The sequence below is a fragment of the Aphis gossypii genome, chromosome 3 (genome assembly GCF_020184175.1).
Source record: "Aphis gossypii isolate Hap1 chromosome 3, ASM2018417v2, whole genome shotgun sequence".
Classification (NCBI taxonomy): Eukaryota; Metazoa; Arthropoda; class Insecta; order Hemiptera; family Aphididae; genus Aphis; species Aphis gossypii.
Window position 1 is genome coordinate 31,206,375 of NC_065532.1, and position 24,087 is coordinate 31,230,461.

A 24,087-nucleotide genomic window follows, 5' to 3' on the forward strand; every position below is an offset into this window, starting at 1 on the left:
AAAAATCTGAAAATGTCAAAATATTGGACATGTTCCCTAACAAAAGTGGTATTAAAAGTTAAAACCTCCAAAAAACTGTCAGGTATAACACTAAAAAATTTGGTGACGATACGTTGAACGGTATGAATTTGTATGCGTGACAAAAAATCGGGACTTGCTTGTATAGAATACATTTAAATAGACTTTATTACTAAAGGTATTGTGACAAAAAGATAACAATTGTCTCCCTTTATCCTGGGTTAAAATTGTCCATATAATACAATGTGCTTACCCAAATATTTTTGGATTGGAAGCATTCAGGGAAAGTATAATTTTAGGTTTTTTTTTATGTATGGATTTTTTTATATTTAATTTTAATAAAATTAAAAAATTAGTATTAAGTAAAATAAATAATGGATATTGTTGTTAAAAAAATGTAGAGAACTGATTTAAGTGTTGAATGTGGTGTAAAGTCCTCCAAATTAAGAAGCATATTTCTTAATCTTATAATAATCTTGATTGCATCCTTTTCGGTCGAGCATCAGATACGCAAATTTATTGACTATAGACGGTGGTTGGATGGAGAGATACTTTTACTTAGTTAACACAGGTAAATGGTACGATAATGTATATTGTAATAATAATCAGGAGCCAATTATTATAATATTATATCATAAATCGTTTATGCGAGTTTTCTGCGTAGGTGTGTCATAACGACAGATACAAAAAAAAAAACTCGATCGCATAATAATATACTTTGTATGCTCTCTCGCGAAAGACATAAAACCAAACTGTGGTAAGGTACCGTCCTACGCATCGATATCTTAGAGAAGGTTTCACGCTTAAAGTTTACTCGTTACGAGATGTATACGTGTATTGTTTTACGATATTATGTTCATTTTGATCTACGTGTATGTTTGAGACCAATAATATACGTAATGTACTAAAACAGTAAGGTATATCGATTCCGTAGTGTATTGATACTCACCTAAACGAGAAGTCTTAGTTTTTAGTTTAATTTTTAGTGTAAGTTTAATTAATGTAATAAATGCATTGAAAGTTGATCAGTTTGAAATAAATAAATAAAAAAGTTTAATCATAATTTTCTTTAGACACACTAGTGTAGTCATATGCGTGTGTACATATAAACACATGTTGGTAGTAATAGCCAATAGGCCTAATGACGACGCGCATATGGCTGACGAGCACTTTCGACCAAACATTATTAATACCGATAAAGTTGTGCCTACGGGGTTGGTTAAGTCATAAAACACACGCCAACCGCTACCCACAATCTCATGAGACCCTTGAGTTCGCACAAACACGTCACATACACGCACACAGAAATGTTATTGCTACTTCTAAGTTCATATAGTCAAATAACGATTATATATATACTAATTCAAATAATAATTATTGTCTTTGCAAAGTCCATGCGTGATATGATAACGCATTGGAAATGTAAATAATATTACGACATGCCATTTTCTGAGGTATTTTAATTATGTTATTATACGTTTGAATATTAGGGAATTTCGATGGGCTGAATTCGCATTTGAGAAAGTAGGCACTTTAGTGCATAATAATATCAATAGGAAGTGTTCCAGACTATATGAAATGTCTATAGAACGATTGCGCTTAAAATAGAAACTGGATTAACTAGAGGAAGGAACTATAATACTTGTATTTGATAAGACGATGTCATGGTAATTGACAATGGATAGAGAAAGGCTGATATCACTAAAAAGAATACGTGTGGGTATGTTGTGCTAAAAATGATCAACCAAGAATATTTCACATCTTCTGCAACGTAGTGATTCGAAATTTAAATTTACAGTTATTGACAATAAGGCAAATAATTGCAACGAACGTTTTGATCATTTTTACATTAAAATTATATAACGGTTTTATGATCAAATTGTTAAGATTATTTCAAGAGTATAATCAATTATATGTTCGTAAATAATATTTAATGAGTCGCGTACCTAATAAAACTAAATACTTTTAACTATCAAAAGTGACTCGAGGATAAAATTTAAAAAAAAAAATGACCAATGAATAAAATTATTTCACCTGTATAGATTTGTGGTAACATTATTTCTTTCTATATAGAATCTATTAGAGCATATTAATATTGTTGTTATAAAATGTATACATAACTAAATTGAAATAAACAATTTGAAATTAAATTGGTGGGGGTAGTAGCAAATTGGGTCTATTAATTATGACCATATGTTAAACCTATTTGAAGATTATAATCTAATTAATACAATATTATTTCAAAATGTAAATAATTACTTTAATATTGCTGGTTACAAAGATTGTGAAACCTTAGAAGTAATTATAATAAATAACACTCAGTATAATTATTTTTGGGTTTTTTTTTTATATCTCGTCATCCCCCTGTCTTCAGTAAATGCATATAAGTACACGTCTCATATTATTTTAAGTCACTAGAATCATTAGTCGGAGAAGACCGTGTGACGAGCAGCCAAATAGAGTTATTATACCACTATTAATATGATCTACAGTCTACACCGTAATTACCTCCCGGTAAGAGAGACTATCTATAATTTATTTTTGTAATTTTTTTTATTAATCGTCAGTACTTCCGGAATATTAATATTATATTTTCAGATTTTTCTTTTAAGCTGCTTATATAATAATACAAATAGTAAACAAAAAAATTGGTACTAGAAAATTATGCTTGGCGTCTTTTCAAGACCTTTTAGTAAATTAACGAGTTCTTGGCCGTTTATTAACGGAATAAATTTAAATTAAACTGAAAAAATAATTTTAAATAATTTTTAACGTCAGGTTTAAAATTAAAACTAAATCCTAGTACGCATGTCATAATATACATTTTTATATATTATAATATTACTTACATAGGTACATTAAAGTAGAATTTTGTTTAAATTGATGTATAAACGTACACACCTGGACTTAACAATATTATGTATCAAAAATGTCAAGATTTTGTTAATAAGCTAAATTGACTAATATTTGTTTTAGAATTTTCATGCTACAGTATAAAAATTAGATGTCTCTAAAGGCATATGATAGATGAGAATAATAATATAAGAAAACATTAACAAACTTTTTTTTTTTAATTATAATATTAACAAGTAGTAATTTTACTTTTACATTAAAAAAAAAAAAAAACGGTCATAATATACGCCATTATATACTGTTTTTGATACAGCTAGTTACTGCACTGCAGTAATGCTTTGAAGTTTATCATAAAGCGAAAAATAAATAAACTATATACGCCGTGTATATAATTTATGTATATTTAATATTTATATTTTTATATAATATAAAAAAAAATAACATAAAAAATGTAATTTATTTTCCGCTCAGTCGAATGACACAATCGCGTAGCATGTAACGCAACGATGCTTTACGTCTTATATTAATGTACTAAAACATGCAAATTGGCTACCTGGCAAAAAGTTATATACCTACCTACCTACCTACGTTAACGGAGAACATTAATCGGGGAAAACGGCGAAGTTTAGACGCGTCTGCAGAGCGTTGGCCCGGCGAATTAAAGCGCGCAAAACGAATATACGTATACTTACCTATGATGTGCGTATAATGACAAAAAATAAAGTTCTAGCGAGCGAATTTCATCGGTCGGCCCGTTTACGAAACGATTGTAGTCACGCGCGGGTTGCTCCGGGCGATGGCGATCGTAAGGTTTTGATAAAAGTCTACATCGGTTCAGAGACGGTTTATATTATTATTATTATTGTTATTATTTTTTCTTCTAGACCATGTGCAACGAGTGCATAACACCGCGTGTCGTGCCCACACAATATATGTATTACACTCGCTTACGACGGTGCGTACATCGTTATAATATTATTATATTATTGTGTACACGCGAAACTCAGTTATATCGCATTACCCATACCGTTTCTCGAAATGTATCGCGGGCCCCCGGAATCGTACCGAATGCTCTTAGCGTAATTAAACGGGGAGGTGTGCCATGTACCTGCGCCGCTCGTACTGACTGTTGTTGTGCGTATACATGCACATTTGCATTTAAAACGAGACCCGGGAACAGAGGCTAAATGATTTTATGTATACGTAGAAATATTATAATATTACATCCCTCGAATATATCATATTATTACAAAATACATAATATACGATTATAAAAAAAACGTACGTTATTCGTTTCGATGTTCGCGGATCGCACGTATATATTATAATATTCACTCTTCGTATATCATGATATAAAGACGTGACACGTCGCGGTCGTGTCGTGGAGTCGCGTAGTAAACGGAAAGGGCAATTAGACTCGTTTTTATTTGTGTACTCTGCACATAGGCATGTTCGTCACAACATCATAGGTAGGTGGTACTGCGGCGACGGTCATCTATATCAGTGTTGAATCCAGGTATACTCCGGGGGGAGCAAATGCCTCCCCTGAAATTTTTTTCGCACCACTGACAAATACGACTTTCGACAAAAAGTACCTGTACGCGCAATACTCATTACCGCGATTACCACGCCTAATGGCGTTCGATAAAATATAATTTATTTATATCAATGTTTTTATACCGTATTGCCAGTATATAGGAACTATCTACTGACTGTATCGCCATTCACCAAAGAAAAAAAAGTAAGCCCCTCCAGAGAAATTGTCTGGATTCAACACTGATCTATGTATTACCTATATGTGATGGTCTGCGCGAATTCCAAACAGATATCTAAATATTACCCGGCAATGTACAAAATATTTGATATGATAATGTTATAACAATAATAACACTATATGTACGCTTTACTTTGTTTCGTAGCAACGAGTTATCACGCAAACAATATGGTAAAACCGTATGAATATAACGTGTGGGTATCTAAAACACACTCGTAAACGAGGACAGACGTATAGAAAAATAATAATAATATTATACCGATGCATGCGATTACAAAATAATAATCATATTTTTATTGAAACGTTACTTAACATTGCATTCACGCTGAACGTAAATTCGGTTTTACACACGCGCTTATAACTTTATGTGACCTGTAACTACACCCGACGAGGACGTCTAACACTGGTGAAGTATATTATATAAATATTTCTCTGTATTTTAAATAGGTATTTTGTAATTATATATTTAAAAATACAAGAAATTAAAACAAATAAGCCCGATTTTATATTTGTGCTTACTTTAATTTAATTCTATATTGTACGTTGTCTTTGTCACCGATCGAGTTAATAGAATTACATATTTTTATGATGGTAAAAACACTATCATATGATAATATTTGTATAGTATATACCAAACCTAAATACAAAATTAAAATATTAAATAAATATACTATAAACATGTAGATTTTTATGTAGCATTTAAGAAATATATAAAAATAGGCAAAGTTTAAAAAAATAATACGCCATTACACTATGTTGGTTTGTATAATATGTGATAATATGATATTATGTTAAAATGTATATAATTTCTTTTTTTAACATTTCTCATTAAAAACACAAAGTATAATAAGTATATACTAACTATACGTTGGACGAAGGACGATGTTTCTGGAAAAGTTAATAGTTTCTTTTTTTATTATCTGTTTGTTGGGCATACGATTTCTGTAATCGTTTTGACGACACGCCCGCTTAACCAACGGTGGTGTCTAGGTAGAAAAAATATGATTTTTAAGTCTAAAACCCTTCTTCGACCAGTTGACCTCGTCCCTGGCAAACGTCCAACACACAACGATTTCGCGATCGGATCTCTGGCTTGCGCGTGACCACGCGATCAATTTTTATTCTATTTTTTTTTTTATTCGTCTCGTTTTACTATTATTTTCCACCACGTTTTCCGTTGCACAATTACCTACAAGTTTTTTTTGTTTTTTTTCCCGCTGTTCGGCTTGATGGCGGGCGGGTTTAGAACCCCTGCTTTGCTGCACGATATTTTGCATTTTTATGGTCACCCGCTATACATTAATGTTCCTATTTTTAACTCAAGCTAGCTTCGAATTATGTATATTATTTTGGTGGATTTAATATTCAGAACGCACAGGCCTGGAGAATCGTTAAAGCAAACGAATAAATCAAGCGACGAATATCTGATGCCGCAACGTTGTTCAGCTTATATCGTATTTTATGGGCACACCATCCTGTCAACCATGTTCGTATTTTCACACTTGGTGTAGGATTTACACTATAGACTATGGCCATTCTACACCTTACAGTATTTTGGTATAGGGTAAGACAAAAATTGTTATGCCATTTGAATAATGCAAAAATAAAAATTGCACCACTCAAATGCCACCTATGCTCTCAAATCTATTACCTGTTATCCCAAATCGATTTTTTTTATTTTTAAATTTGGTTCTCAATTAGTAAGAGTTTGTAATTAAAATGTCAAATGTTGTAACCTATCTTTTCCTATCCTTTGGCCGGCATTAATGTATATTTTTATTTTTTGAGTGCCGAGTTATGGCATTTGTGCATTTGTATTGTGACTTGAATGATAAAATATTAACTCTCAGTTAAAAATTACTGTTCATTAAGCATTATATTTAAAATAAAATTTAAATTTGGAATACCAGGTTGATGGATGTAATGTGATTATTATTTATTTGTTGATGTACTATATTATCAAGGTATGTCATCGATATTATGCGAAAAAAAAGTTCATTGACCGGTGAATGACGGAATATTCGAAATTACCAATGTAAAGTCGAGATTTGAATAATAACTCTATTTAAGTCGAATGGATTGAAGTCGGAGAGGTTTGCGCAATAGCACGTGGTACGCACACGTAGATATATAAACGTACGTATCTAAAAAAATAAATAAAACAGACATCTGTGATTGTTTTCTGGTCTATATATTTTTACATTGACGGACACGCAATAATAAAATTGTCATATACCTGTGGTTACCGATTCATAAATGTTTTGAATAATATAATAATGATCTATGCGCGTTGTATCCCATACACATTATACAGTGTTGATATGCTATTTTAATATTAACTATATTATACTGTGTACGACTCGTGTTTGCCGCGTGTTGCCACGTTATTGCCTCTTCCCCCTCGCTTCACTCCGTCACGTTTCATATTAAAGTTTTCTTATCAAATAATTGTGCATAGGCATTTGTTTCTTCAAGAAATTGTAATAAAAAAAGGCATCAGTAATACTTGTCGTGTCCTTGACACGTCAAAACACTTAAAAACGTCCGCGAATAATTAATATACATAATGATAATATTATCACTTAATATTATAAAGGTATTTACTATATAACAATATCTCAAAAATATTTAATTTAAGTATATATAGGTATATAGTATAGTGCCGGTGAATAAACAAACAAACAAACAAACACTCAAATATATATATTTAATAATAATGTATGACCTACCTATACATAATATAATAGGTACTTACTACTAAGTATTTTTAATTTGATATAATTATACCGACGTTGTTTTTAATTGTTCGGTTTACTGGCTTATAATATACAAGTGAGTTTATCAATTTTTATTTATGACTGTTGTTTAAACGTTGCGCGGTTAGCCGTGTACCTATTAGTGTGTAGAATAGGTTAAATTTTTTATTTAAAAACAATAATATGTGGTTATTATCGATATTAAGATCATGAAAAAAATCTGGAAAATCTATGCCCATATTTAAAATATTATAAAGATAATAATTTTTTTTGTTGAATTTTGATAGGTTAGGTTTTGTGAATACGTGTATGGTGGATATTCAAATAGTGCATTGGCTGTTCTATTAATGTTCGTAGTTTACAGTGTAACTATAATGCAATCTATTCCATCACTCTGTACTACACGTAGCGCTACAGTTGTTTGTATATTTGTCGACCATAGAGAAATGGCGGACGACAATAGTTTTTCTACACACTCGTTAGGATTTTTTTTTTAACCGTACGTTTCAAAAATGATTTGTAGCGCTTAAGTCGACTATATGATATTTCATAATAAATGTACCTATATATCCGCAAAGGTGAGCACAGTTTATGGGCGGGTTTTACGAGCGTACCTATATGGATTTAAATAACAATAACCCAATACCTGAAAAAAAAAAAAAAGAATAAAGTAATAATAAAATGCGAAGAGCGCTAAAAATCTCACAATAACTCACATAGTGTACGTGTGCACATTATTATACTTGTTAACGACGAAAATATATTTATTTCTTGTTTTACAACCGTGATGTAAAATTATTTTCTAATTTTTATGGGAAAAATAAACGAAATTAATATTTGGACGTTTTTTTAGTGCTTTGAACTGTGCGTACACGCCGGAGCGAATTGAAAGGTTCACCGTACGCAATAATAAAATAACGCTGATGAAAAAATATAAAACTTAGTTTTTATGGTGTACTGCGTGAGCATATTATATATATCGGTCTGTATTGTCGTCGGATCTTTTAAATATATATATATATATATATGGACAGCATATACGCGTATAGAGGACCCTTCGATTCCAGAGGACATAAAACACGACTGTAGCTCTGCCAAAATAACCGTAGCCATACAAGCTTAATTGACTCAAGTGGTCGTAAAATTAAGCCCATCAAATATGTCGTCAACCGGCATCTGGGTTTCGACGGCCTCGGCCGGCCAGAACAATAAAAACGGCGTTCTTTTTAATTTTAAAAATCACACGATAAACGCCGCGCGCGCGTTCGGTCCTAGTCCGCGATCGAGCGGAGTCCGCAACGGAACGAGACCAACTTATCGATATAAAAACAGATCACCGCAAAACTTTTGCCGTGTGCGGCAGTGCGTGCGATTAGTTGCAAAACATTCGAACGACCGGGCTGACAATGTCAACAGTAGGTACATAACGATATAACGTGCGATGAGATACATCGCAAAGGGAATAGGAAAAAAAATCTCGTGGGTTCCACGCCGCCGCGAAAGAAAAGCGGTTGTTTATTGCAATAGTTTTTATTTTTCACCGCACATGACGCGTGCGACGTTAAAAATTACAAACTACAAGCCGAGTAGAAAACGAGAAAGACATATTTTCGAAATTGATGCGCTGGGGTGCATTCGAACCCTCTTCGGAGAATTGATCGCATGTAATATGCATGCACGATGTGTATGTAATATACAGTATTATAACGTCCTGCCAATCCGCCCCGTGTATATAGTATTAAATTATGGATAATCCTCGGGACGATGACGCTCGACGTCTGGAAATAATAAGATACGTGTTCGGTTCGGTTTAAATTAAATACACACGAAACGAAAAACTGTTCCGATTGTGTGTATGGGTACGTGAAGCGAACCATAGGTACACACGACAACCACGTTTTGGTGAATTAAAATCGGCCACGTGTATTACTGTAGCTATAGTACCGCATTGCGATTAATATAATAATTTCGATTTATTACGAGCAATTATGATTTTCGCTTAATAACAACAATATTATATTATAATATGACGTGTGTATATTCGGAAATAATTCACACACACACACACACACATAGTATACGCAATGCCGGAGATGAATGCCGTAAACAAACAATTGGTTTTTGATTAAACATTGTTTAATGATATTATTTCGTCGAATTTCAGAAATATTCACAATTATAATCTAGATATTATTTTGTAACGTACGCGTATATTTTATTACATAATTTATTCATGCAATGTTATGAATTTATTTGTTTTTATGCTTATATATAAATATAAAACATCGTAGTTATACTAACTATTCATTTTTTTTTTTTAAATATATAATTTAATGATAAATTGTATTTATAATAACGGCATAATGGTTATAAAATTATAACTATAAAGTACAAAAAAAAAAACACATCGTTGTGGAGTTAATAATATTAAAAACACACACACACACACGTGCTAGAGCGTAAGCACATTATATATATATTGTATATAAAATGCATACATTGAATATACATTAAAAACATTTATAGCAATTACCATATAATTATTATAGTGTAAGGTTAGTTACATCATCCTTCAGTTTGATAATTTAATGAATAATGTTCTTGAAAGCAATTACTGGCAATATTTTTTAAAGTGTATATAAGTTAATATTCTATATATAAACATAAATACATATATTATCATCAAGTCCAATAAGAGACCGAGTGAAATATGTTTTGATGTTTTAGTATTTTAGAATTACATATATTATTATGTGTTCGAATAAAAATGAAATATAGCCGTTATAAATATTCACGTAGACTGATCGACGATTTTTTTATTCTATTTTATTGCGGAGGATTAAGTAGGTATAATATTATTATATTATATAATAAACCTACATATTATCACATATATATATATATATATTATTGATTAATTTCAACAAGAAAACACTGCACAATAAAAACGACTGTGCACGAATACTGACGTGTTATATTGTTGTAAGTCTCAAACTATATATTATTATTATAATAGGCAATATTATGTGCATAATATTATAAATATCGACTGGTTGTGAAAATGAGAAATGTATTTGAACGCGTGAGCCGAGATTTTAATTTGATTTTGTCATATATGCAAATACGATGAACCAACGTCTCGTTATTAACGATTCAGAATGATTCGTTTTCAATCTGATCTGAATTACGACGAAATTACCTACAATTGATTTGTTTGTCATATCGCCTGTTTTCCCGCCCATGAACTAAAAATTATCTTCGATCGCTTTATTTTTATTTTACACATTAATTTTTCGTTTTGATGGAAACACTAATATTGTATAGCAATAACATTATACGTGTAGAGAAATCGAATAGTATTGACGGGTTTTTTATCGCATGCATTCAACTACCACACTATAAATTCGATTATTATAAAGTTAATATAGATACCTACTAGTGAAAAAATAACGAATTTTTAAAATTTTTTTTACCTAAAATGTTAGAAACTTCAATTTAAATAAAACCTTCAAAAGAATTAATCTCAGGTTAAAATTGCATGTATAGATTTGAAGTACGCAATAAACTAATCAATAGGTACGATTATTTAGGGTTATGCTTCAACTTAAGCATCTCTAAATGCAACAAAAAGCTTTCATATCGCAAATAAAACAAAAGAAAAGGATCTGTTATGATCCAAGCACTTACTTCTGATAGAATCAATTTTAATTATTTTCTTTTAGTTCAACGAGTAATAACCTTAAAGTGAATTTTTTTTATTAATTTTCGTTTTAAATATGCAGGATAACGTCAACGATTATTTTTTATTTATTAAGGCTTAACGTTTAAGTATCTAACTGTGACTTTTTAAGACTAAATCATGATTCTGATGTCGTTTTTGAGATTTTTGTTAATTGATTTTATAGCTTTAAGTGTAATACTAGCAGTAAGTATTTTATAAACAAAATGATATGCGTGCAACAATTGTTAGAGCGCGACGAGTTTAGCACGCGTGTAATAACGCGGAAGCGTCGCGCAGTTGAACGTATCTAATTATGCAAATCGTGCAATATAAATCATTACAAGGTAATATGTTAGAAGATCTGTTTAAAATATTTCAGAGCAGTAACTAATATATAGTAATTAAATATTTAGAAAAAGTATAACAAAAAATATAAAATATAATATTCCGTTGATTCATTATTCATAATTAATAGGGCTCGGATTTTAAAGCATAAGCTTATTTTTTTATATACAAGATAGAAATCAAATTTTTATACATAAATTCGTTTCCCGTCTTTCTGATTTCAAATAAACCAATTTATTTTTGCTTTTTCCGGCTTTTTTTTTTTATAATAAATGCTTTTATTGCTTTTTTCAGTTATTTCAGCTGTAGAATTTTATATGCTACTATAGTAGTATAGTAATAATAAAAAAATGAATTAATAAGAAAATGTAAAAACCCAGAATGCGGACTAAATGTTTATATTAGATTATTATTGTTTACGTTATCGACTTGTTTATTAAATGTATTAAAAGTATATAGATTGTCGATCTACATATAGCCTGCAGTACCTATACGGTCAGTATGCCTATAACATCGATACCGACCATTTCAACATTTTAAGATTTAGTATTGTAATTTGAAACCTCTTGTATGAAGTATGCACCGATCAATTCAGTGGATGTAGAGATTCGTTTTCTATGAACAAAAATATTCCGCCGGACAATATTAAGAGTCAGTTTCACTACTAAAAATCTAGAGAAATACATGGTAATTAATTCCTTTTTTAATTTTTCAATTTTTTTTATTCATTTTTATAACTAGTTCGTGTTAATTTTTAGTCAGGTTTTTTTCTTTTTTAAAACAAAGTTGCTTAGGTATTATGTTTTAAAATCCTAGCCCTAATAATTAATAATATATTATGATATTTTACCAATTAATAAGTAATATTATAATGTTTTATACGTAATTACAATTATGTTATACTTAATTATTTCTATTTATATTAATATCATTGTCAAATTAAGAAAGTGGAGAATAAGAATACGTTTAATTTTCGGATATTCTGTAGTCGGGACATTTTATTATTACGCGTATAAATTATTTTTTAGTTATCTTTTTCCGGGATGTATATTTATCGTTTATTTTGTTGTACAGATTTAACACGAACTGTATAATAAATTAGGTAGATATACCTTGTGACGTTTTTGTGCTACACGTGAGGCGCGTGCGGTAGGTGACCGGCTTTACATGTTTCTCGTGCAAATTATATTTTTTGCGTGTATATCCAAATGTTACATAAGTTCGTCGATGTCAATAGCCAATGTATATCGACGACCGAGATTTTATGGAAACATTAAAAAAAAAAAAAAAACACCATGTCGTTGAATCGATTTTATTAACGACGTTATAAACTCATAAATAACAATATTATCATTATTTCTTGTGTATTATAAGTAGGTATATTGCACTACAAATTATTATAGTAATATTCGTCCGTCGAGATGGTTTCGATAAAAAAAAAAAAAAAATTAATTCGTGAGACCATGCTATATAATTACGTATGCAGCGTGGGCCGCCACTCCGTGTTTTCCAATAAGCCATCCGTGCACGGTGTCCTACTCTGTACAGTGTACATATATACGATTTACATACACAAGTACTATATACATATATAATATATTGGTATCAATCGTGTACAGTATTTTTTTTTTATTCACTGTTCAGCCATTTCAACGGACCCTATCAGTGTAGCGTGGATACCACCCGTTTAGTTACGTGATCTATTATCGTGTTCGGAACTTCAATATCGTACGATTTGAACCTATTTACCTACATATATATATATATATATATAACAAACATAAAGTATATACATAATATTATCATGTGCCTAGCTAAGCAGATCCGGTGGAGAATATTACCGATTCGTGAATTGAAAATTGAATGCAACTATACGACGGCAACGTTGGGAAGCTCGTTCCGCGATCGCTGCTCCGGCCTAATATTACAGATAAGGTCGTGGTTTTAATACAGACGTCAACGACCCGAAAACGAATAATATAATATTATACGAACACCGGAGGTAACTGTGTATAGTGAGCGATGGCTGATGTCCACCGATCGATACGACGCGACGGATACGACGAACAATGTATTGAAAAATTGAGAAAGTAAGAATAACACTTTTGTTATACTTTGTCTGTATATTAAATTTATTATTAATTACTTACAATAACAATTTTATACGAGCTAATCACGACGTCGATGTTTGTTAACAAAATATTATTGAAACATCAAGTGATCATATTAATATATGCACTTATAGCGCTCATGAAACGTCTTCGTAAATAATCGTTAACCCTTTTTAAACTTTTTTGACTACCTTATAATCGTTGGACATTTTATTGCCTTATAACATTAAAGTAGATTTTTATATCGCATGATTAATATTTTATACCCACGTATAAATTAAAAAGAAATTATGAAAATGAGCGAGGCACGTTCATTCTAATTAGCTTCACATAATGAAATATAGTTATTTCGAACGAAAGACAGAGAGGAAGAGAGAGAGAGAGAAATAATGTATAATTTTATCACTGCGCAGCTATGTTGGTCATTCTATTGGACATGACGTGTCTTAAATTATGAACGGATAGCATGTTTATAGGTACCCAGACGTTAAATACTTCTGAAATACATTACAAAGCGCGTTATTATTACGGTAGATAAACAAGATTTTGTAATTGTTTCGTTTCTAATAAAGCAGGAACTGTCCCATCAATTTGTGTTTATGGTATTGCTTATATATTTTTTTATTTTTTGTACTGTTTGTGTGCGTCTAACCTTCGGCATATTATTCAATTAAGGTCCTTTTCACTTGAGCGTCTCACAAAAAAAACGAAACTTTAATAATAAAGAAATACAATACAGCGCACTTTGATAAATTCTGAAACAATACTATTATTAATTTGTTAAATACAGTTACGTGGAAATCGTATAGAAGTATAGCACTACTAACAAAGTAAACAAAGTATACGCGTTTCTTATTTTGTATAGGTACTCTGTAATATTGCATATTCCACGTAACAAGACGTATAATACCTCTGAGGCCAACAGTTTTCCAACGAATCGGCTTAGCATCGTTATTATGTATAGTATGATGTATTAATAATATGCATATCGGATGTGATTTATATTAATGGTGCGCCAAAACAAAAACAAAACAGCACTGAATAGAATATTATATTATTATGTATAAAGAAGATTTAAATCGGATATTAATTTTTATAAATAAATATGTTATTTGGCTATTGAAATCGAACGATTCCTGTAAGGGGAAACAAAAGATCATAATATAATAACTGTTGACGAGACTTTCGGTGAGTTACAACACATCACTACGTGTTTATATCACACTACGTTAACTATATAATTAAAGTCGATATAGCTTCAAGTGCGATTTAACGCGAAGGATGATCTGACATTAAAAATATTATAAGGACGTTTCAGACGAATGTGGTGTGCATTTAACTCGAATATTAACCTAAAAGTTGTACGGTATCTTCACACACACACATAAACATAGATAATTTTTGAACCGCAATAGTCTATCACGCATTTTTTGTCGGGGTGGAGTGACTTCATTATTATACACATTTGTATATATATTTTATTTTTATTTTCATTGTATCCGTTTTCGGGCACGCCTTGACGCACCGTCGAAATCATACACACACATGCACGATTATAATATAATACTATACGACAGGCTAATAATAATTATAGGCAAAACGTGCGTAAAAACGCACGTTTGTAATATATTTTTTAGCCCGTCCCTTCCTCGACCGGCTTCGTTTGTGTCATCCATCGGTGAACTTTCTAATGACACGGTTTGCCTACGCCAAAATCGCATCGAAACAAAACAGTGAGTGTAAATAGGAGGTAGGTACCTATATCGCGCGAAGACTAATAAACACGTCATTGTAAGCAGTGACCGTTATAATTTGCGTCTATTCCTGATTTTCGTCTTTCATTTTATCAGTCGATTTTTTATATCATACAAGTCCTTATGTGTCATGTAAAAAACGAATTATTCTTACACTCGCGATGAATTGTAGTATTTTGTAAATATATACACATATATATAAACAAGGAAAAAGTCACCAGGTGAAGACGTGTTACCTGAACGTCATGATATAATAATATGTGGGTGTATGGAAAATGTTTTCCTTAGAGATTTTTTGCTGGCAATATATATGTATTTAGGTATCATATTGTCCAAATTTACTTTCATTATGCGAATCAGTTTAGTCGCTATAAGTGTTTTACTTTTGACGACTTAGAACATTACTGTTCGATTATAAAAACTATATTCTAGATTTTAAAAAACGTAATTTTTTTATTAAAAACGTCAGACCCCTCACTATTGCTTGTCCATCAAAATTATACAAATATATCTTTATTAAGTGCATGATTTTAGTTTGTTGATTTTTTTTTTATATGAAAGTTTTGTAAATTCTACACTTGGTTACTGATTTCGTACCTAATGAGTGTACATACAATTTTCCAAGCATTATAGATACAATTTCTCGTATAGTATATATATATACGTGTTTCAGATATAATGAATAATATGAGTAGAAGCCGACTATAAAAAAGAACTAGAAATCCATTTTTCGTCAGACAACCGTTCCAAAGGTAAACGTGACTAGTAACTGTGCAATCACAACCTAGAGCAAGCTGGATGTGATGGTATATTTTCACGAGCGGAAAGTTATGATTGAAAAGTTACATGCAGATGCTAGAGTTCAGCAATATTGAAATCGACAAAAATAATATGCAGGTAAATGTACAGCAGTGGTGTATACAGCGCGATCGAATGTAGATTATTGTAAACCGTTGTTTCCCTACATATTTAGGGAATTTTTTAAAATGTTCGTAAATATTCATTGAGGCACTTAAATACGTTATTATAGTTTAAACGATAACCTCTTTTTAACGATTACCTCTCCAATTCCGTTTGTTTACGTTTGCGTAAGTACGTGGAAACGCTCATTTTCACCCACGAAATCGTACCCATATTATAATATGATAATAGGCATAATATTATTATAGTGTAGGATTACGAATTCACACACAGCTGGGTCGATCGTATTTTTCTGATAACCGTCGAACTCCACTGTACATACGACACTATAATATTATTATTATTATCATAATAATATCACCCGTATCTCGAATTACGTGTTTTCTAATAATTATTATTATTTCATCTCGCGCTCGAGAAGATTCCTGTAGTCTAATATGTTATATCCAGGTCGCCGGTGAGCATTTTACCCGCAGGAGCCCGACGAGGTTGGTCCATGCGGCACATAAATTCCTATAGAATATCATCAGCGTATATTATTATAGGAACCCATATTACAGTTGTAGTAGTATATACAGGTACTTATAATAATACGTGAGCGTTCGTTTAGGCCTAATATGAATTCCCTACGGGAGATCGATGCGGGGTAGAATATTATTATTAATGGTGAAATCATTATAAGCCGCATCGGTGTGTGCGTCTGTATGTTTTTATTCCGTGTCATCGTCTGTATCGCACGATATGTGGTCTCGGTCCGGCCAGCACACGAGTCGGAGTGCTTGTAGGAGCAAAAAAGAAAAAAAAAACAACCTAAAATTGAATACTGTGAAGTTTTGTCCTCTGAGAACGGGTGTGTTGACTCCGGTCGACTGTATGTATAAGGCATAAGTATGATGGTATATCGTAGTATTGTATACTCGGGTCGAAATTTATACAAATATAATATAATATTATTATTATTATACGGTCGCAGACGACGTGCGGTAACCGAAGATAATCGAAAGGCGCCAGCGGTTATTTTTCCATGTACCTACATAGATTTAATTAATTTGGCTTACAATATTATTATCATTTTTGTGTATTATAGGTGTGGCATTTGTGTGTATACAGTGTAACGTGCTGCAGGAATTAACCAAGGCCCCCGTCACCAATAATATTACAAACCGTGTACCCGTGACCAATACGGTCTACGGCCGATAACGGGCGTTTAAAAATGATTATTGAAAAATTATTGGATAACCGACCGGTCAATTCGGGATCCGATCAGTTTTTCGGAAATTCAATGCCATGAATAATTCCCATAATATAATGTGTTACGCGTCCTCCAAAACTCCATCTAGTTATTCCCAGCGGGACATCTTAACGACCGCGCACGATAATGTATCAAATTAATATCGTATATTAATATATCACGTACTATTGCCAATAGATACGTTCAAATTCAAAATCTTCACCGCTGAAAGATGTACGCATAATAAAGATATTTTTGGTTTTATGATTGGTTATTTGATTCGTTTGCAATCATCGCCGTCGTCTGTACGTCATCGCTACTCCGGACGGTTTACAATCGAGACTATGGTCAAATCGATATTCTATACGGTCAGTCCGATTCGCGTTATTTAACGGAATTTAGTCGTGTTGGCCAGAAGCTAAAGTCAGTGAAATATCATGAAAATAATTACGGCGATTATTATTTATTTGTTTTCTTTGGTCTCTTTGATCTATTCGATTTCATTTGATTCGCTTTTAGTAATGAATTTGCCAACAATACGGGGAAATAATGGTTTACATTAATACTCATTTACTGAATTTTCTTCTAATCCCTGTTCGTAGACCGAGTGTCTAGTTCGTACGGCGCCACTGATTTTTATCGATTTCGATTTCCAAGGACGCCTTTTTTGATTTCAGTTTAAATGGCTGGACATTGTGTATTTGTGTCTCAACAATATATTTTGGAAACTAGATCTTATCAATTCGTTCTGTGATATTTTCTGACAAATTGAACAACTTATTAACTCCACATTGGTAATCTGATGGAAAAATACAATATAAAATAGTCAACGAATAACAATAACGAAATGTTATGTAAGAATGATTTGTAGAAAATGGATAATAATTAATGCTAGTTTGAAATTATACTCATTGTATTAAAATATGATTTCGCGATATATTGTATGCTTTTAATAGTAAGGTTTTTCCCAGATCGTCCAAAAATTTGATCAATCTCATTCTCCACATGTGCCCACTCACATGTTTGCAGACTATACAGTATACTCACTGTATATAAATTGTAAAAAGGGTACACAATCGAAAATGTAATGAATTTTATTCAAAAACTTTCCAGGAAAATCAAATATTTGCAAGTCGGTATTCGAATCGTCGCTCTTATAATTTTTTGCTACGTTGAAAGTTACTTTCGCATAACCCTAGAATAAGACTTAGGTACGACGCAATATAATGCATAACTGATGTCAGTTTTTCTAGTTCATGAATAAATAAGATTCATTGAGCGAATAATGTATTTAAGATTCACAATAATCCAAACGTTTTATTATTTACAAGTAATCAAGTACATTGTACACAAATTAAAGAGAATAATGGGCTATAGAATATAGAGTACCTACGTAAACTATAAAATATATTTATGACTTGGTCGTAAATAATTAAAAGTGCATTGAGTTTTAGTTGAGATAGTTTAACGATTGTTTTTACTATGTATTTCAAACTTTATTTTCATTTATTCTGTGTATGAAACTTTCATGATGTTATTTTAAAACTTTATTTGAATTATTAATTTAATAAATCCCGTTTCAAGTATGGAATAGAGAACAGACAATTTTTTTGTATTTAAATAAACACTAGAAGCTAAACATGTTTGACTTATAAAATGTATATTAATATTATTTTTTATTTAAAAAAAATATAACTCCATGTAGGTATTTGTCATGTTTTGCTCATGAATAGATTTTTTTTTAAATACTGACATGGTCACATATATATAATATACACATGTGAACTATATCGTCTGCAGATTGTATGAGTTTTGTTTATATTATACGTTTCTAAATGTCGGTTATTTTTGTTATTATTTATTTAAGAAATGTTTTTGCAATAATTTAGTGCAGGATTTACTATACGGCAAAACGCGATCGGGCTGCAGACGGGAAACATGTATAAAACATCGACATTTTTTTGGTTTTTTACTCGATCCAAAGGGATGTTTAATCGATGTGTGTGTATGTTTAAATACGCTATGTTTAGTATTATATTTATTAAAACCCATCCCTATTGTAAATAAACACGACGAATAAAAACAACCGTCGTTCCATCGATTCACCGATATATATAAAAACGTAGGTATATTATATACTTAATAATATAATATACATAATATAATGAACGCACGAAAAGTAAACGGCGGCGTTTGCGAACGAAAGAGCACCTCCTCTGGCTCGTAGTCTTTTCAGCTCGAAATCATACTCTAAAATACGTCACACGCGATAGTCGGGTAACACCCTTAGCCTAACGTTTTCAGGTCGATTCCAGTCGACAGCTAGTGGAGTGCGCGTTTTCTCGGTGATACTACTATTCGACTACGGAGGAGGATATAAACGGTCTATCGTCGTCGTAGGGGTTGCGTTATTTATGGCGATGCGGATTTCGCGTGGCATTGTAACAATATCGGGGCAGCCTCCGTCGAAACGCGGCTGCTGGTTTAGACGACGTACGTATATATTATTAACGAATAATATATACATTCTTGCCAGTACAGCTCAATATTAATAACGCTCTCCGATTACCGGGCCCGCACGATGTATACATATGTGCCGTCTCGGTAGATCTACGGGGCGAGCACACCGCTTCCATCGTCGTTGCAGCTGCACAAATCCATTATGACAATATTTATAACGTTGTGCAGGTAACGACGAACTCGACGACGGGTTTGGCATAGTTTATCGGCGTTGTTGACGATTGAGAGTGACAGTGGTGTGTATGGTACTATTATAGTCGTTTATACCGCGATGTTATATAGTTATATATATGTATGTATATAGGAACTGCAGAGTGTGGACACGACGAATGTCATCAACAGAATAAATACGGTACTCGTGGGTGAAGTGGTCCGAACACGAAATTTTCTGAACTGTACGTATTCTGTATAGTCGTATCCGTTTTCTTTCGTCCGGGATAGCTGTTACTTATGGTACTTACGATAAAAGTGATAGAAAAAAAAAAATCATTTTTCGATCACTCAGCCATGGTATGTATCCTTTTGGTGACATTTATTGTTGAAACACTCTGAACGCTCTTTAGTCTTTGTATGTGTTTGTATACGCGTATACGTATATGTGTATATATATATTAGTCGTGTCCTGCTCAAGCTTGACTTATTTACAGTTGACGAGAAAGCACACGTCCTGTACTAAAAATGTTATGGCACCATAGATTGTGGCGCACAAAACTAAATAATATGTGCAATGTTTCCACGAAAATGGTGTATATTTTTTTTTGCAAACGAAAGCGATAGAATTCATCGAAATTACAGCAGTTTACAAAACCTAACCTAACCGTGCAAAACAATCGAATACAATACGCTATTTATGCGAATACGCATTACACGTTAACGCCGGAATCGTGTATACATAAAACTGATCTTCATCAAGTATTTTACAAATTTAATTTCAGTACGTAGGTAATACCGTCAATATTGATCAATCCTATTCACGGTTTCCGATGTTCCGATATAGACGTACGCCTCAGGACGTACCTCGGATACGGTCGGAAGTCGACGTCGAACATAATAATATTATAAAATTAACTCAACAGAGTTATTTAATAACAAAATGTATGCGTATGTTGTGTTGTTTTGCATAATTTGTGATGCGAAACGTTCTATATTCGTGGAAGTCGTAAAAAATAAAAATAAAACACACACTCCCAATAGAATATATTGATTTTAATTCAAAGATAATTATTCTGTAAGAAAAAATAACCCGTAAGTCGTGTTTGCCGTTAAGAAGGTTTTGTCTCGTGTCGTGTACTCATATCGCTATACGTATGCAATTTAATCATGTAAATATATGTATATTATAACGTTTGATCGATAATATAATATTAGAATAACGATATATCGTTACGGAATATTATAATTTATAACAAAATTTCATAGTATAGTTAACTATTCATAAGTTCACTGAAAACTGTTAAATTTAAATATTGTATTTACAGAAAATTGTTTCACTTGACAATCCATTCAGTAAAAACACATTCAAAAATCTTTAAACGACCGTCTGTAAAAATTTACATTTTATTTTGCTCTACAAGAAGGCGATGTACTAAATTCAAAGTAAATTTAGCTCATCGTTTTTAAAACATGAATTTTGTTCAAAATCTTTTTTAAAATTCAATATTTATCTACTTTCAGAATGCATACGACAATTTATACACGGCTACACACCTCTGCAGAAGACAAACCCAATCAATAGGCGTACCAATAAAACAATAGAATTTATTTACTACACGACGTATACAATGTTTTCCACACACGAAATAAGAGGAGAATGTTTTGATTCAATTAGATGTTTTCAATTATCGGAGTAAAGTTTATTATTGGCTGATTTGTATTTTTAGTACCAATTCGAACTGCCTTCGTAAATTAATTATTATAGCTGGTATGTGAAATAATCGATCTTCGAGTGAAACATTATTCTAATTCAAAGCGTACAGGATCATTTTTATTTTTTTTTTTTGAACGGTACAAAAAATAATAGTCGTTACAATCGTTTGTTTTTTGCATATTTACAAAGTCACAACACTTAGTATTTCGATCAAGACGTACTATAGTTCTTTGTCTTTGGACAGTTATCGATATTTTATGATATCGAACTGATAATTTAAATTTTAAATTATGACCACTCTGTATCGTTGCATCTAGATGTCGGTTATATTATTGTTGCGCGTTCCCAAACGGCCGTCGTCGTCGTCGTATAATATTATTGTTCGGGTCGTATTCAAGCAAGCCGGTTTGTTTCGTGAACACCATTGCGGCTGATTGACGAGACGATGGTATAGCCCATAGCTACATAAAATATGATATAGGCAACGAAACAGAAATCTCTCTTCTTCGTTTTTTTTTTCGTCTCTCTTCGTCCGGCCGTACAAACTCTCTGTATATAATATGTATATAATGTATGACGTGTATACAACAACGCCGATATCTCGCGCATACATCTGCCCGCCGCTTTTGTAGATACCTGTTATTATTTATCTATATAATATATGTATAAGCGAACATTATAGCAACAATAATAAAATATGATATCATTCGAGCAATACCAAACGACGAGAATATTATTTTATGGCTAATGATTTGGGTGCGCGCTTAGTGAATCCGTCGAACCAACGCAGCCAGGTATTAAGGACTGCTACGCGTTAAAAACAGCTGCACCAAGGAGGAATACTGGCCGCTACGACGACGACGACCTCTGAGCAAAGATGACATTTTTATTTTTATTTTTTTTCCCCCATTTATTTTATTTTTCAACCGAAAGAATGGGTTTATCGAGCTGTGTGTCGAGTTTCATGGTTGAGGGGGGGGGGGGGTGGTCAAAAAGTGCGTACGAACCATCATAAGTTACTGAAGAATTTTACGTACAGTATACGTATACCATACGGATTCGGATTATATTTTACCATAAACATATATTATTTTTTTGACCCGACTCCTGATAACAATAATAATAACAATAACAATGACGGTACACGATAATAATACGCATAGTCCGGTCGACCGAGTTTTACGATTTGACTGCCACGGTCTTTGGGGGTACAGATTTTATAATAATTTAGTTTGCCTATTGTAAGAGATGCAAAACCGTTTCAGTGATTCGATTAATCCACACGATTCCTCGAACGTCTTTTAGTACGATATCAATATTCACTCGACGAAAAATCGTTTGGCGAACAGCGACAAGACCTATTTACAAATACGCTCTTTGAAAAAAATATCACCGGTTATCGCGTATTGAATCTAAGTATTGGATGGGATATGAAACGAATTTCACCGCCGAACAAAATTTAATTTAATTTTATTATTATATTATTATCACCTGGGAGGATTATGTATTTTTTTGGCGCGATCATTTGATAAATTCAATTTATTTTTATTGATTATAATATATTCATTGTGATAATGCGTAAATCTCGATTAGACCTCGGTGCGCATCAAAAGCGTCATCTGTTCAAAGTAAATAGTTGAAATTCCGTGAACATAAAAGCATTAATACTTTTTCTTTTCTTTTTTTTCTGAGTGAAATATTCATGAAATACAATAATTTTATATCTGATCGAATTTAGTTTAACTATTTGAAGTTGATGGCAATTCAATTTTTAAAAAATGTGTTTTACACACAAACGTAAGCATGATATACATCTTTAAAAAAATACAAATCTTTAATAAATTTCGTCATATTTTCCAAACAAAATCACATAAAGTATTCCGCATAATTTATTTTTATTGAACGTTGATAATTTACTACAAGGTTTTGGCTATAAAAATAAAAACAAATAAATTACACGTAGTCGAACCAAATAATTACAATATTACAGTCAAACTTTGCTATTTGAATACTCGGGTGTTAAGAAATTATTATAGATTTATGGGCATTACTAAATGAAAATTAAGACCACCCTGTACAATCACGATTCTCGAATGCAATAAAAAACCGTTCGTTGTTGATTTTCTGACCGCGCATGCTGCAAAACAGCGGAAGATGAGAACTTAGTAAAAAATAAATCTTCAGTGTATACAATTTAATTTATATTATACATTTTG

The 24,087-nt window shown here is 31.9% G+C and overlaps 2 long non-coding RNA genes across 2 annotated transcripts in view; both read left to right on the forward strand.

The window, feature by feature from the left end:
• Window positions 1-23,370, forward strand: part of LOC126551259 (uncharacterized) — a 47,533-nt gene extending 24,163 nt beyond the window's left edge. Inside the window, exons 3-6 of the long non-coding RNA XR_007605130.1 lie at window positions 13,282-13,557; window positions 16,006-16,229; window positions 21,483-21,600; window positions 21,679-23,370. This is a non-coding gene — a long non-coding RNA (uncharacterized LOC126551259). The remainder of the gene's footprint in view (window positions 1-13,281; window positions 13,558-16,005; window positions 16,230-21,482; window positions 21,601-21,678) is intronic.
• Window positions 4,707-8,655, forward strand: LOC126551261 (uncharacterized). Its single transcript, XR_007605132.1, has 4 exons — window positions 4,707-5,051; window positions 6,015-6,209; window positions 6,610-6,781; window positions 8,255-8,655. It is a non-coding gene; the product is annotated as an uncharacterized LOC126551261 (long non-coding RNA).
• Window positions 23,371-24,087: the final 717 nt, after the last annotated feature.